Here is a 14,400-nt window from a genome sequence, read left to right as displayed (position 1 = left end):
TTTCTACCAACAAGTATAAAACATATGATACACAGATTCAGGTCACACAAATTAAAATGTATCTTTGATTGATTTTAGCAGCTTAAATTTATGGACAATCTTATCTATAAGCCATTTAAAATAAAACTCTTAATAAAATTTCCCTATGTGGACATACAATATGTACACACACATAACATAGCATAATAGACCAATATAGCATTTTTAATAATAGCTTTTAAAATCTTTAACTCTTTTTGTAGATTGCCAATTGATTTGAATTGCTTTTTGTTTTTAGTAACCTCAGTTAACCATACTTTCTCTCAGTTGGTACTGTTAATACATTATTGGCTTCATCTGTTTACAGAGCCATCCCAAAGTACTGAATACAATAGAAGTGGCTGGAAAAAGTCCATAGGAACCTATAGGAGGACAGCTAAACACAGAACCAACAATGCTTTAGTTTTATGAGCAGCACATCATATATAACTATGGATGACAAAAGACTTTAAGTCGCCATGTTTAAAATTATAAACTCATCAGCCAACAAGAGGCACTTGCTTACTTCACAGTATTTTTGAAAGCACCTGTAGGATTTTACAAGTGTTTAACCCTTTAGGCCTCTGGGGCTTTCTCATTAAGATAACTATCATATCTAGTAACACAAGATCATTAGACTTTTTAATTCTCAAACATTTGTATTAATAGCATTTTCCATTATAGAAACTTAAAATTTGGTACCACATCACATCTTGACAGTACTTCTAATATAATCCAAATAGCCTGATTAGTTGGTGTCTCTATAAGATGAGAGACATAGGTCCTTCGATTTTTTCAGTTGGGCCCAAACTGGAAAAACCAAAGTCCAGGATTTACTGGAAATTTTAGAGACCAGATTGTTTGAAACTTTGATTTTTTGAATGCCTGTCAAGAATGCCAAGAAGGCTCAAAATCCAAAATATCTGGTTGAAATAAGATTCCTTAAAATCATGACATAACATAGACCAAATCTGATCATTGTTACAAGGTAATTATTCAAATCTTTGAAAATAACACATTGTTTGATGTTATCCCATAGATCCAAAACATTGTTTTTAATCTTTATACTTTTTTTCTGTTTGAGATATTGCAAAAGACCCATCTTCTAGATTATTCTTTCTTCTGCCTCACCAATTATGTTGTTAAGGCTACCTACTGTATTTTTTATTAGTTATTTAATTCTTCATTTCTAATATTTGTTTCATTTTTCTTCAATATTTCTATCTCTTTGCTGAATTTCTCATCCATATCATGTGGATTTCCTTATTTCATGTAATGGTTTATCTGTATTTTTGAGTAATTTTACAATCATTCTTTTGAATTCCTTCTCAGGCATTTTCTTAATCTCCTTATCATCACAGTCAAATATTAATGTATTATTATGTTCCTTTTGGAGAGTTATATTGCCTGCCTTGTTCATATTTCTTATATTTCTATGTTTATTTTTATATACCTGGACAATCATTTGTTAGTATTCTGCTCTGAAGGTTTTGTTCTTGGAAGCGTGCCTGAGGCTTACTCTAGAGTCCCAGAGGTGTGTGCTGGGTGGGACCAGGGAGCTCTGGCCACCATTTGTGGGTAAGGAAATAGTCCAGGGTCACACCCAAGTTGGGCCTGATGGAATTTCTCTGATTACAGTCACTTGGGGTAATGATGTTGGTGCTGAGTGGTATGTTCATGGACCTAGCCATTCTCTGTGCTGAGGTGAACCAGGTGATTCACTGCCTAGAGTGAACTCATGGTGCCATTACAAACCACCTGCATAGGCATGTGAATGATAAAGAGCCTTGAAGTGTTCTGTAGTGTGACCCCCAAGCCTTCTGCAAGATTTGTATCCAGCATTCAGGGAGCTCTGAGTTTCTGGAGTCAGGCCAGGTGTGTGCCCCAGGAACCCAGCCACTACCCAAACCCTCTCAGCTCCATGGCCCATGCCCAGAGTTTCTACAATCTTGAGGTACAGGGGATTTGCTCTCTGCCTTATGTGCTGCCACAACCCTGGATCAAACTTCTTACTCTTCTCCAAATCATACAGAGATTGTTTATAATTCCACCTCAGGAAATTGATTCCGGTGTTTTGGTGGTGGTTGTGGTGGGGAGGCAGGAAAGCAAAGAGACCTCCCTTCGTGGAACAAAGTGGAAGCCTTGATGCCTGCAAGCTCCACAGACCAGACTCCAAGTCAGCAAGGAATATGGAATTCTACCTCAATCAAAACTGCCAGTGCCCCATGCTGTGGCAGCCTCTTCTCACCTTGCCCTGGGAAGATGGTGCTTCCCACTGGATGCCAGCCTAAGGAGTAACTGGAGTGCAGCAGGCTTCTCTATGTCTGTCCTCTCTCCTGCTGCTCCACGAGACTCTGAGCTGTTCTGTCCATTCTCCACTGAAAATTTTTCTCAGTCAGTCCTCTGAGACCATGGTCCTTCCTTTGTTTTTCTGGTATTTATATGTGACTGAAATTAGTGCATCTTCTCACTATTCCATCTTTGTCGATTCTATCAAATTATAGCTCACCAAGGTAATGTTTTTTTATCCTCAAGAATATCAATGCATACATACAATTAGGCAATAAGTAGTACCTATTATGTTGCAAAGATGTTAGTGACAAACACTGGGCAATAATTCTTTTTGATGTGAAGATGCATGTTACATGACATCTATTCCATTTATTCTGTGTACTTCTAATATGATTTAAGACTTGGTTCCAAAAGATGTTACTTTTAAAGAAAGTTTTCTTCCATTTTTTTTTTTTCAGGATGGGGAAATGACTGAATTATAATGTCAATTTCTAGAAACTTGAACCATTAATTTTTCTTAATTCAGAATAAGAACAAATGACTAAGAGAGAGGGTAGTGTAAGGGAGTGCAACGAGTGTGATTTATACATAATGCTTTTCTTTGGCAGTGTATTTTCAGAATAATTTTTAAGATACCTCTTCCTTTTCTTCATGTGTAAAAATCCTCTAATGTAGCTAATTCATGTCCAATTTTATTCTTTTTATTTTGTAAATTTATTTTATTTATTATTAATATAAAGAGAACAGTTTCAGGTATTTTGTAGATACAAAAAATATGGAGTGCTTCACAAATTTGCATATTATCCTCATGTGGGGGCCATGCTAGTCTTCTCTGTAACGTTCCAATTTTAGTATATGTGTTGCTGAAGGAAGCCCCAATTTTTATTTTTAATACTAAACTGTTGGTGATCTCAGAATCCACTTCTTTCAACTGCTCTCCTCATGTTGTATATATACATATATATACACATAGTATATATGTGTGTATACATATGTATATGTATTTATATATGTATACATGTGTTTATATATATAAGTACATAAAGTGTGTGTCTGTGTGTGTTTTTAGAATCTTGATATAGTCAAGAGTATGCCATGGGACATATACAGTAACCTCACTCTCATAATTTACGTCTTATCTCCCAAGATGCTCCTGAACCAGTCAAGTAATTGATATGTATTCCATGTCATTAATCTCTACATCAAGGGAAGGAGAAAAATCTTCTACCTCATATACATGGTTGAATACCACTTAAAAAAACTAGATTTTATCATAATTACCCAGTTTCCATGAATAATACTTCCATTACTGCTTGATATAATCTATTTCCTCTACAATTATTTGTTAGAACAGACATCATTCTAGAGGACAAGTTTCTGGTTTCTGAATACTCTAGATCCTTTCTTAGGCTACGATATCAGGCACAGAGCAAGCCTGTGGCTGAAGTTTGAAAGAAAGAAAGGAACAGATGGAGAAAAATGTAAAATCTTGTAGAAAATCGTGTGTGTTTTAGTCACGAATTCAGGATGGTTATGAAACGATAATATGAAAAACTGCATAACTTAAATCTTTTATTTAATTTTTGCAAGTATATATAATCATACTATATGAAATTAGAAAGGTGTTAATTTCCTAGAAATGCTATAATTAAGCTCATCCTAATTGACTATAACCTTACTTTCATTTGATTACATCTGCAAAAGCCCAATTTCCAAATAAGATCATTTCACAGTATGCGGTTAAGACTTGAACATATCTCTTCTATCCACAGTTCTATCTATATAGATATAAGGGTATGTAAAAAAATTTTCCTCTCATTGCTGTTCCCAGGTCACCTAGTTGCTCTCCTCAGAAGTCACCTATGTTCTCTTAATTCATTTTTAAGAATTGCAAGTAGTCTAAAAATGATATAAAGGAAAAAGAGTCTAGAAGAGTCAGTCCTGTTCTCATCTGTTTCATTCATCAAAACTTTCTGATTTTAGTTTTCAAATTTATCACATATCCTCGGCTGGGTTCAGGAATGGAGAAAAAAAGGTGAAACATTCAAATAGAAACTAAATATAGTGACCATATATTAGTCATTGAATGAAACATACTCTATGTGCATGTAACTCATTTATTAAATGTCAGACATTGTGTGGGTAGGGCTTAATCACTCACTTGCTGGCTTAAAGTAGATTGTTGCTACTGTTAAATCCTAGTAACGTTATATCTTACAGTATCTAGTTGTGAGATTTCTTGCTTAAATGCTTGTTTTAAATAGTCTTGAAATGAATTTGTTGCATGTATGTATTGTGAAAATGATACAGTTAAAATAAACTTTGTTTTGAAAAACTGCTATGTTGAATTAGATGAAATGTATGAAAAGGTCGTTGGGTTCCATGTTCTTAATAAAAAGGTGTTAATATCTTGGACCTTCTAAAGATATGAAATACACACACACTCTCACACACACACATAAGCTATAGATATTGCTTCAGAGTGGCATAGTAAATGATTGGAGAAGCCCTACTATAAGCGATCAATAACTGTTTAACTTTGTTTTGCCTACCATTTTCCATAAATTAAAAAAAAATCTTGCATTACTATTGTTCCACATAATGCACTTTGAGAAGTGAAGGTCTTCAAGCCAGATTCAGAGTTAGAATTTTGAGTTAGAAGTCAAGTGGTAAGTTAGGACAGAAAAATAGAACTTTGTGCTATCTGCTTCCACTAGGTGGTGACTTTCGTCTTTTGGGTTGCCATAGGAACCATTGATTTACTGTCAAAGGGGTGAGGGGGACAGAGTTAGGGAGAAAAGCCTGTCTTTTGAGGCTTGAGTTCGGAGGTGAGGTAGATCTGTTATGAATGCCAGCACCACCACTTACTAGACGAGACTTTCAACAAGTTGCTTCATTTTTCTATGCCTAAATTTCTTCATCTAAACAGAAGGAAGGTATAGTTCCTACACCTAAAGAATTTACCATCTAATTGGGGGATGGGATTAGAAGACCTATGGTAATGGAAAAAGCTATGATTATTGCTTTAAGAGGCACGCAAAGTGGATGGGGGTTTTAAAGGAGGGAGAAGCCAGCCAGGTGTGGACAAACAAGAAATGATTGTGGGGGAGTTGGCATTTAGGTGGGTGGGTCTACAAAGGTTAGTGAGATTTTAACATTTGGAGATCTGATATTGAGAGCAAGGCCCAAGGAATTGGGAAAGGAAAGACATTTACAGAACAGCAAGTGGCTTCATTTCTCCAGACAGTAGCGATTAAGCATCCATTTAAACTTTGTGACCTATGGGATATAAGGGACCCAATGGTACTGAAAGTTTTAGCAGTGCTGATGTGGCTTTTGAGTAGACTAATGAATTTAATAATCACTGTGACACTGTTACCAAGTAAACAACATTGTGCTTGAACAGAATTTAGCTTTTGCTGGATGATCTTAAAAATTTGATCATGGTACAAGGTGCATATTTTAAGCCGGCACAAGGGTCCCATGCAAAGGAATATTTCCATAAATATTTCAGTGTTTTGAAATTATTTTCTAAGAAAGTAATTTGCAGGAAAAGTTTAGAGATAAATAATATGTTAACATTATTCAATGAAATAAAACAGGTTTCTTAAAATAAAAATTTATTTATTTGACAGGGACTAGCAGGGAGCTGGATTGGAAATGTAACAGCTAGAGCTCTGAAATGGTACTCATATTGGATGGTAACGTCAGAAGTGGTGGCTTAATCTGCTTCTCTACAGTGACGAACCCCCAAACAGATTTCTTTACTCATAAATTTCTGACAAAGTTCACTGTGCTAACATGCTGTGTGAGGCCTGTGGTGAGAAATCAGTGGACCCTAGAGCCCTTTCCCCGCTGTGCTCATATTAGTATCAATCCAAAGATGTTTTCTTTCAGTGATCAAGGTCAGTGTTCTTATTACCTGCTTTTTCAAAAGGCAAAAATCTCCTCTTGCTTTTGCTTATTCCCTTCTGGCATATCAGACTCTTGGTGAGGTGGAGTGGGACAGGCACTCAGTAGGGTAGGAGTAATGTGGGCTCCCTGGTGGTGTTGATGATCACCTGTCCACTCCTCCTGTCTCCCTTTCCCTACTTCCACTATTTATGACCTGATTGAGGTTTTAGGAGCCATTCTGTCAGTCTTGTGAACAGTTCAAGCCCACTCTCCTTATGCTAACTGCTAAATTTTTGGAAGAGAATGATTGTTTTTTAAAAACTCTGAAGAGACATATAAATACAAACATGTAAAACAAGGCAAAGTAGGTTTTAGAGCACTTGTAGAAAAGCAGCAGATCATTGGAACAGAGGTAACATGCCCACACTGATGTCATGCAAAAGGAATATGTTTTGTAATTTATCAGTTGATTTCTAAGCCTAATTTACCTTGGTACAAATATTTTAAACCTGAATGAATATGTCATCAGATAATACAGCATGCAGAAAGCTTTGCTTCAGATTTGGGGGTTTGATATTATGAATGGTAAGCAAAACAAATGTGTAATTTGGCTCAGAGTTCTCAAGGGTCTGCTCTGTGACTGATATTACTGGTCGTTGCATGTTTCTTTTTGTTTATCAGTGTCTGGGTACTTTTTAGGAGACTAGAGAGAAGATAATATCCAAGTTTTGTGAAAGCTTTTATTTAATAAATATAAATTTCATAGGTACAGCTTTTGGAATCGAGCAGTTCTTCCCCCCATACCTGCCCTCCCATCCCTACTCCTGTCTCATCTCCTACTCCCTCTCCCATCCCATTCTTCATTAAGATTCATTTTTAATTATCTCTATATACAGAAGATCAACTCTATACTAAGTAAAGATTTCAACAGTTTGCACCCACACAGACACACAAAGTATAAAGTACTATTTGAAGACTAGTTTTATCATTAATTCTCATAGTACAACTCATAAAGGACAGAGGTCCTACACAGAGAGCAAGTGCACAGTGACTCCTGTTGTTGATTTAATAATTGACACTATTATTTATGACGTCAGTGATCACCTGAAGCTCTTGTCCTGAAGCGTTTTGAGTTCACAAACTCTGACATTATTTAGATAGGGTCATAATCAAAGTGGAAGTTTTCCCCTCCCTTCAGAGAAAGGTGCCTCCTTCTTTGATGGTCTTTTCTTTCCACTGGGATCTCATTCACAGAGATCTTTAATGTAGGCTGTTCTTTGCGATAGTTTTCCATGCCTGAAATGCTCTCATGGGCTTTTTAGCCAGATCCAAATGCCTTAAAGGCTGATTTTGAAGCCAGAGTGCTGTTTAGGGCATTTGTCTTTCTATGAGTCTGCTGTGTAGCCTGCTTCCTATGTAATATCCAAGTTTTTACTACATTTTATCATCTTGAGGGGCTAGGGAGATTACAGTTAATAATTAGATTTCTGGAATTCATTGGTGATATAGTATGATATTACTGTATGATTGCCATTATAATACTTTATTGTACAATCATGGCATATCACATGTAGTATCATATAGTAGAACAAAAAAGGCTGTAGTAATTCTCAGAAACAAGCAAGTTGTCTTAGCTTCCTGATTGAGTATCTCAAAATATATTGAACTTGCTCTCTTCTCATCATCAAAATGCATATACTTCTTTTTGGAAGTGATAACATCTCTCCCTATTTTTGTAATGGGCAAATTTTTTTCTAGCAAAAGGCAGGAAACTAATATAGGGAAATGCCCAGAGGAATTTATACAACTTGCCAAAATTTATACCTCCTGAGATGTTTCTAAAAGCATCATAAATAGTATATAGTGATTGCCTTCCTTCCAGTTGAGCTTTTGAAAATGCTCACTCAGCTCTTTTCTTAAATAATATCCCTGGGACATGAACCAAATAACATTTCCTGTTCAGTCTCATCTGTCATTTTCCCGATTCCACAAACCAGTCTCCACATGTCAAAATATGAAGGTGAAAAGAAATGAAATTGTTTTTAAATCTGAATGTTCCAAACCAAATAGACCAAGAGTACCCTCTATCTCCCATGCCCCAACAGAGTTGTCAGTCAATGGTCCCAAAGTCTTGGCCCAATGAGTTTCTAAGTCATCTTCAACCTTCATGATAGTTTAAAACAAAAATGTAAACTACATTGGAGGTCAATTTATCTGTGTTATATAAATTGCTTTTCTAAAATTTTCCAGAGTAAATTTATGATAAACCTTAGATAATAATTATAACATATACTTCTAGGGCCTATGCAAACCTACCTTGAAAGTCTGTTATTATTTAATGTCTCCAGAATCCTATTTTTGAAATTTAAATTTAGCTTATATTTAGACCATTGGTTTCTGATTTTTGTTGCAATAACCTACACTCATTGCTTACTAACAGAGATACATTTTGAGAAATTCTATCTACATGATCATTTTAACACTTTTTATTTTTTAAAGATTTATTTTTTTATTTGAAAGTAAGAGTTACATAGAGAAAAAAGGAGAAGAGAGAGAGAGAGAGAGAGAGAGAGAGAGATCTTTCATCTGCTGGTTCACTCCCCAATTTGCTGCAATGGCTGGAGCTGGGCTGATCCAAAGCCAGGAGCCAGGAGCTTATTCCAGGTCTCCCATGTGGGTGCAGGGGCCCAAGGACTTGGGCCATTTTCTTCTGCTTTCCCAGGCCATAGCAGAGAGCTGGATAGGAAGTGGGGCAGCTGGAACTTGAACCAACGCCCATATGGGATGCTAACAGTGCAGACTGGGGTTTTACCTGCTGTGCCACAGTGCAGGCCCTTCACTTTAACTCTTAATATGGTAACTTTAACACTTAAGATGGCATTTTTACCACCCAGTTTAATGGGATTTGGGGGCCCATGGCAAGTTTTCAAACTATACCCCTTTGAGGCCACAATGCCGGCCCCTCTTTGTTACTTTTTATACATCTCCAAGTGGAAATTCCTGCATTCTAGTTGTACAAGCCAAAAAGTTTGGAAATCATCCAGTTCATCAGGGAAAAAAAATTGGGGTTTTTAAGTTCATTTGGAAATCTTGTAGGTTCTACCTTCCAGATTATTGCTATTATTTCATAACCTTCTAGCTGGTTTCTCTGCTTCTGTCTTTTGCCCCCAACAGCTCATTCTCCAACACAACATCCATTTTGCCCAAAGTTCATATCCTTATAAGGGCCCAGAAGATTTGTGTATACCTTATCGTCACTCTAAACTTAACTTCCCTTACAACTCTCCTCTTCAAGCATTTTTCTTAGCTACATCAATCTCCTAATGTTCCTCCTTCATAGCAAGTATTTATGTCAAAGTTTTGCACTTGCTGCTCCTTCTACCTGAATGCTTCCCTAGATTTCAGTATAGCTTCCTCCCCTATTTCTTTCAGGTCTCCACATACAACTCACCTTACCTCCAGTTCTTGAACATGCCTCACATGTTATAGGTCCTCAGTACATATGTGTTGATGTCTGTGCGTAAATTGAAAAATACCTTTTATTGTGTCTGGATGTAATATTTTGTCCTAATCTTTTTTCCTTAGTACTACAGTCAGACTAAATGCTATTAGTCTTTTTGGGAAACCTTTCCACCTTACCTCATAGGGTGGGAGAGATCTTTTCTGTGGTTAATTTGGGTGGCAGATAACTTTGCATTAATTTGTTTTTGTGTAAGTTGATTTCATTTTTTCATGTCTTCCAAAAATTTCTTATTTATATATGGTTTCCTGATTTGTAATGCTTTCTTTTTAAAATAATTTTTAAAAAGATTTATTTATTTATTTGAAAGGCAGAATTACAGAGAGAGTGGGAGAGACACAGAGAGATCTTCCATCTGTTGGTTCACTCCCCAGATGGCTGCAATGGCTGAGACTGGGCAGACCAAAGCCAGGAGTCTGGAGCTTCTTCCGGGTTCCCTACATGGATGCAGGGGCCTAAGCACTTGGGCCATCCTCCACTGCTTTCCCAGGTACATTAGCAGGGAGCTGGATCAGAAGTGGAAAAGCTGGTACTTGAACCAGTGCCCATATGGGATACTGGCACAGCAGGTGAATGCTTAACTTACTATGCCACAACGCTGACCCCGGTACTGTATCTTTTCAACAGAAATGCCTAAAATGTGTTTGGGTTTGGCCATTCACAACCATCTCTATCCATTTGAAAAATTAGACATTTCCCTTTTTATGTGTTTGTATATTTTTAAGTTTATTAGTAAATTTATTAGTAAATGACAGTGATCAGTGGTATATATGGATTTTTAGAACCACTTGCAAAAATTCTAAAGCCCTAGAATTTGGAAACTGCTACTATGAATATATAGCAGAAACTGTCATTAGGAATGGTGGACACATTGGTATCAGTGAAGGGCAGAGTAAGATTCATTTTCAGCTAGCGGAACCCAATTTTTTTTTTTTTTCATGTTTGAAAATCATCTTGCACTATCCCCTGGTAACTTGGAAAAGTCAAAGTCAGAAACATAGGTGCAATAGAAGAAAAGGGCAGGCAGAGATGCAGTGAAGATTACATTTTCCTTCACTGCTGCAGAGAAATATTCTGCAGAGGAATGGTTAAGAAAGCGTATGTAGATGTGAGCTGTGATTGCTTGTGACATATATCTTACTTTTCCATTTTTGTTATTGTCTAAACAAGGTAACGTTCTCCATTAACTGGACTTCCGGAGACAGTTCCCACTCAGATAGTTCTATGATGTCTCAGCAATTTTAAAAATATGTTTTGCAATTTTTAATTTTTGTTTATTTGTTTATTTTTTGACAGGCAGAGTTAGACAGAGAGAAAGGTCTTCCTTTTCCGTTGGTTCAACCCCCAAATGCCCGCTGCAGCTGGCGCGCTGTGCTGATCCGAAGCCAGGAGCCGGGTGCTTCCTCCTGGTCTCTCATGTGGGTGCAGGGCCCAAGCATTTGGGCCATCCTCCACTGCACTCCTGGGCCACAGCAGAGAGCTGGACTGAAAGAGGAGCAACCGGGACAGAATCTGGTGCCCCAACCGGGACTAGAACCCGGGGTGCTGGCGCTGCAGGTGGAAGATTAGCCAAGTGAGCCGCGGCGCCGGCCGTTTTGCGATTTTTTTTTTTTTTTAATTTGTTTTCACATGTTATTTGAAAGGGAGAAGGAGGGAGTTGAGGGAGAAAGGGAGAGAGAGAGAAAGAGAGAGAGAGAGAGAGATCTCAATGCAGCTCAATCCAGTCTCCTGTGTGGGTGGCAGGGACAAGTACTTGAGCCATTACCTGCTGCTTCCCAGGATGCACATTAAAGGAAGCTGGAATTAGAAGCAGAGCTGGAACTCAAACCCTGGCACTTTGATTTTGGATTCAGGCAATTCAAGCAGCTTCTTAACCACTGCTCCAAATGTCAGTACTGTGTTTTATGATCTTTCTGAGTATGGAATTAACATGTCCTAAAGATATATTTTGGAAGGAGGCAGTTTTTCAAAAACAGTTTTGTCCATTTACTTACTTTTGTATATATTTAGTTTTTCTTCTGACATTTTTAGACTTAGGCTCAGCTCCAGCCATTGCAGCCATTTGGGAAGTGAACAGTGGATGAAGGATCTCTCTCTCTCTCCATCTATATTGCTTTCTCTCTCAGTGAAACTTTTTCAAATAAATAAATAAATCTTAAAAAATGTTTGCTGTAGTTTTAAAAGATAATATTTTCTATTACTCTATCACTTTTTATTCAATAAATATTTATTGACAGTCTACTGTATACAAGTCATTGTATTTGGGATGTGTGTGTGTGTGTGTGTGATTTTTATTGCCAAATAACATCTCAGATAACTTCCCTTTTTCTCCTTTAAGCAAATAATCTCAGTTTCAAACAGATTATTTTACTTCTCTGTAAAATAATCTATACTTTGGAAGACATTTGTAGCCTGTGATGCCTTCACATATACGTGATACTTTGGATAGGACTTTATGTGGAGGATTTTGTGGATTGGCACAGAAGGTTGTGAGGTTGTTAGTTTGAAATCCTAGGACTCTTTTGCTTCCTATTTTTAGTTGTTGTTCTATAGATCAGGCCTGGGCTTCACCCTGTCTAGACATTTAACACATTTTAATGGTACTTACAGTATCATCATTAACAGCAACAATTACTTAGAGCATATGATGTGCTAGACAGTGTACTAGACAAGTTATATTTATCTTCATAGCAATCCTATTGCAAAGGGTTATTATTGTCCCTATTTTGGAAAGGGAAACAGAATCCCAGAAAGGTTAGTGACTTGTTCAATGTCACAGAAAATGAAAGCTCTTGGATTTGAACCTTGGTCTACAGAACTTCAGAGTTCAAGTCATTAAGCAGTAGGCTGTAACTCCAAGAGATTCATAATGTACCAGAAAATAAGATTTCAAAGCATGATATAGTAGAAGATTAAGTACCCCAAAAAACTAAACATTATAGAGTAGAAAATTGAGATATAAGCCGGGCTTACTTTAGATTACTAGAACAATGTATTTTTTAAAAAGAGAAACTGAGACATAGAAACGTTATGGAACGTGCTCATGTTCACACACCTAATAGAGCGTAGAGCTAATCTAGACCCCGGTTCTCATGACTTTTAGAGCAGTGCTATTTCCATCCCTGTTGGTATGTCTGTCCTCCGTGATAGGCGAGCACGTGCTGTAATCCCAGTATGCAAGAGGAACAGATGGTAAGGGTGTGACCCTTGTTGCATTGTGTTGAGAAGAAGAACTGAAGCCAGCAGTCCAAATTCTTTTTTTTTATGGTTGTTTTTAAGATTTGTTTATTTATTTGGAAGGCAGAATTACAAAAGTAGGGGAGGGGGAGAGAGAGAGAAAGATATTCCATCCACTGGTTCACTCCCCAAATGGCTGCAATTGCTGGAGCTGGGCCAGTCCAAAGCCAGGAGCTTCATAGGGGTCTTCCACATGGGTGCAGGGGCTGAGCCATTCTCTGCTGCTTTCCCAGGCACATTAGCTGGGAGCTGGATCAGAAATGGAGCAGCTAGAACTTGAACTGCACCCAGATGGGATACTGGTGTTGCAGGTGACAGCTGATACTCCATACCACGGCGCCAGTCCCCCACACTCTTAGTGACCTTGTCTTTTAAAAGTATCAGTGCTACATTGTTGATACCACAAAATTAAATCTTTCCCACGATGTTCAATGGCAGTGGCTTATTAGATATACATTGTATTGTGGCAATGGAGAGGGAGAGAGTGGAAAGAAGAGAAGGAGAAGGAAGGGTGGGCGTGAGGGGACATCTTTCATGATAGGATTAATTTCCAGTGCTATTCCTGGTAGGAGACTGGGATGTGAAGCTGCTTTTCTGTCATTTCAGTTGCCATGTGTCTTTCATGTTGTGAGCCTCTTGCCATCCTGGGTGTGATTTTGGTGTTGACAGTATGCAGTTTTGTATTACATGATCCAGCTTCTTACTTGGTTTGCAATAGAAATATAAAGATCCGTTCTAGTGCCAGAAGGAGGACTGGCTGAGTTAGACTCCTTGAGAGATGTTACAATCTTTGTTTCCATAAACCTTTTATGGGATTATAAGGTTAATTTAGACTGTGTGATTTTTTTTTTAATTTTTAATTTTTTTTTTTATTTTGACTGGCAAAGTTAGACAGTAAAAGAGAGAGAGAGAGAGAGAGAGAGAGAGATAGAGAGAGAGAGAAAGGTCTTCCTTCTGGTGGTTCACCCTCCAAATGGCTGCTACGGCCAGCGCGTTGCGCCGATCCAAAGCCAGGAGCCAGATACTTCCTCCTGGTCTCCCATGCGGGTACAGGGCCCAAGCACCTGGGCCATCCTCCACTGCTTTCCCGGGCCACAGCAGAGAGCTGGACTGGAAGAGGAGCAACTGGGACAGAATCCGGCGCCCCAACCAGGACTAGAACCCGGTGTGCCAGCGCCGCAGGCGGAGGATTAGCCTAGTGAGCCGCGGCACCGGCCTGGACTGTGATTTGCTAATCTAACCTCATATGATATTACTCGAATGACTTTCTTTTTACATTTTTGGTATCAATTCTAATACCTAACTGTCTCTCTGAATCAATATTCTTGGAAAGTGAACCTGTGGCCTTATACCTTGGTATAAATAAAAATATAAAGAATGTGGAATGCCAATCAGCTATTCTCAACGTTAGTATACCCAAACTGAATCCTGTTAACTTT

The 14,400-nt window shown here is 37.9% G+C and overlaps 1 protein-coding gene, 1 non-coding gene and 1 pseudogene across 2 annotated transcripts in view; 1 reads left to right on the top strand and 2 right to left on the bottom strand.

Moving 5' to 3' along the window:
- The window catches only part of PPM1L (protein phosphatase, Mg2+/Mn2+ dependent 1L), a 329,607-nt gene that overhangs the window by 141,275 nt on the left and 173,932 nt on the right, over positions 1-14,400 (top strand). The gene's annotated exons all lie outside the window — the stretch shown is intronic.
- Positions 1-14,400, bottom strand: part of LOC133777216 (glyceraldehyde-3-phosphate dehydrogenase-like) — a 60,164-nt pseudogene that overhangs the window by 10,661 nt on the left and 35,103 nt on the right.
- LOC133752746 (U6 spliceosomal RNA) lies at positions 3,080-3,186 on the bottom strand. The gene has a single exon (XR_009864973.1). It is a non-coding gene; the product is annotated as a U6 spliceosomal RNA (small nuclear RNA).

The sequence above is a fragment of the Lepus europaeus genome, chromosome 2 (genome assembly GCF_033115175.1).
Source record: "Lepus europaeus isolate LE1 chromosome 2, mLepTim1.pri, whole genome shotgun sequence".
Taxonomy (NCBI): domain Eukaryota; kingdom Metazoa; phylum Chordata; class Mammalia; order Lagomorpha; family Leporidae; genus Lepus; species Lepus europaeus.
This window is presented reverse-complemented; position numbering and strand designations above follow the sequence as displayed.